The following is a 2644-nucleotide window of genomic DNA, read 5'->3' as shown; positions in this document are numbered from 1 at the left end:
GCATAAATAGGCAGGCCGACCACATCCAGCTCTCACTCTCTCATCAACGGTTATCTGCTGATAGCCGGGAGCTGGATATCGAGGCGCAGGCGATCATACCCTTTGTGCGTAAGTTTCTCTCCGTTATCATTGTCTTTCTGTGAGCCAATTTCTCTCATCTCATCTCATCTCTCTCTCTCTCTCTCTCTCTCTCTCTCTCTCTCTGTTCTGTTCTCTCATATCTCCCCTAGACTAGGCTAGTATTGTATTGTATTAGATAGTATTGTATTGTATTGCATTTAGGTCAGTGTAGTATTGTCTTTTTGTATTTATTGTTTAGTTCTGTGGTTAGGAAGTCTCTGTTATATTGTAGTGTATCATTTGTACTGTTATCCCCTTTTTACAAGTATATTAGATATAATACAGTTAATAGGCTTTGGAACCTAAACCAGCATCTGTGTATTTCCTATAGTGTTAAGTGTTCACTTGAGCGTCGGTGACGCTCAAGCAGCTTTGTAGTTAGTCAGGTTACACAAGGTTGCACTTACACCCTGTACTCACATTAAGGTATTCAGTGTATTTCATTGGTATAAGGTTTTATCATAAAGGTATAGTGTTGTAAGCGTCTGCATCGCTGGTGACCTCCTCGTGGTCTCGAGCGTATGCTACGCTACAGCGAATCATTCCCCTAGACATAACCAATAACGTGTCCTGTGATCCCTGGGCCGTGAGCGAACGTGACGCTTGAGCGTCTCGCCTACGGCTGAGCGATCGTTACGCAACTAGCGTACCATTACGGTACTTCTTAAATAAACAGCGTACAGTGTTCTTAGCTTCATAAAGGGTTGTTATAAGGCAAAGGAATTTAGCATTGTCAATTGCGGGCTCGTCCTATACTTCTCACATCTGCACTAGGTAGATCAGCAGACATTATCCCTCCAGCAAAGGGTGGGAGGTTGTCTCACAGTGCTGACGGGATAAGCGTCTGCTTCGCTTAGATAAAGAGTGCTGAAGGAACCCGGTAACCGGAAGTAAGAACAAAACGCTTGTGTCTTTTAAAACTTTTATTTCTCTTCTGTCTTGCGTATACACGCACGCATACATATATCTGCATTTCTGTTTCATTTTTCGTATATCACTATTCCTGTTTGCCAATTTTATAGTTGATAGAAAGTGCTAAAAAGAGATTTTCTGTTATTTCATAGTAGAGGTAATAGTTAAAGTATAGAACAAACACACGGTTTGTCTGAGATACAAGGCAGTCAGTGTGGATTGCGGTAGATGATCAGGGATCATTTACATTGATAAAAATATATTGTGTTACGGTGGATCCTTTGCATTGCGTACACGTGTCGCTAACAAAGACTAGCGTACGCAATCCAAAAGGCAGACGCACGCAGCGTACATTACGCAACGTAGCGTCCGGTTACGCTCACGTAGCTCAAGTCACGAAAAAGTTGAATTAGCGCAAAGCGATAATTAGCGCAAGGCGATAAGTAACGCACAGCGGTAGATAACGCGAAGCGGTAAATAACGCAAATCTATTTTTAGAAAATCTGAAATTTAGTTTAACAGATCCTGCTCCTAATTGGTAACACTCTTGGGCTAAAGACAAATTTCTGCGCAGAAATAGATATAGAAACAAAAGTGTACATGTGTTGAGTGAGTGTGTTTTGTATACAAAAGTTTATATAACTTTAAGGTGGAACCAAAAGGAAAGCCGGGTACTCGTCAAGGGACATACGTGTAAGTGACATATACGGTGGCTAGGGAGGCATCCCTGGTTAAATAATATTTGAGCATTAGAGTATAGCGGACCATAAGGTAACAAGACCAGGAGGTCATAAGGTAACAAGACCAGGAGGTCATAAGGAACAAGACCAGGAGGTCGTAAGGTAAAAGGTCCGCTATAAAAGTCCAGTGGCACAACGCCTGGGGTGTTGGTGCAGAACCCATATAGGCCATACAAGCTCTGGCTGAAGGAATCGCAGCCGGAAACATAGATTCCATTGATCTTTCAGTACATGACAAGTAGTGCTCGTATACTGAACGATTGGACCGCACGTTATTGTGTGCAGTAGTTAGTAATCTGACCTAATACCATTAGAGTAAAGTGGTCACAAACGCTATCTGTACATTCTGACGTGATTTGTGTAATTTTTTATTTTTGGAAGGGAAGTTCGCTGGTCACTCAGGAACTATCTAACAACCCCAACTTTACTGGAAAGAGTAAGTGTCCTGCGGGTAACCCTCATATGTTCCAGTAAACTAAAGGTTCACAGGGGCCCTAGGTTGGGTCCAGCAGCTCTGGCTACAGTGATTGCAGCACAGGCCAACGTGGGCGAGAAGTAAGTGGGGTACTTGATAAACCACCACCGCCGGCCTGCCCAAGGACATCTTGGTTTGTTTGTAAGGGTTCGCTGAAAGCCTTGATATTCAAGGAGGAATAAGCAACGCCTGCAGATTATGGGGGCCATTTGTTCAGGTAGGGGGCGATCAACCCTGGTTCAGGTTGATTCTGTGAACCGACCAGTTGGGTCGGCACGATATGTAATGTGTGAAAAATATGGAATTCACACCGAATCTTTATGTGATGAATGGGAGAGAATGACTGTACAAGACAGGGACAAGTTCCCAAGAATAGGTAGCTTTAGTCCAGAAGTGT

Source organism: Pseudophryne corroboree, chromosome 4 (genome assembly GCF_028390025.1).
Source record: "Pseudophryne corroboree isolate aPseCor3 chromosome 4, aPseCor3.hap2, whole genome shotgun sequence".
Taxonomy (NCBI): domain Eukaryota; kingdom Metazoa; phylum Chordata; class Amphibia; order Anura; family Myobatrachidae; genus Pseudophryne; species Pseudophryne corroboree.
Note: the sequence above shows the minus strand (reverse complement) of the source record.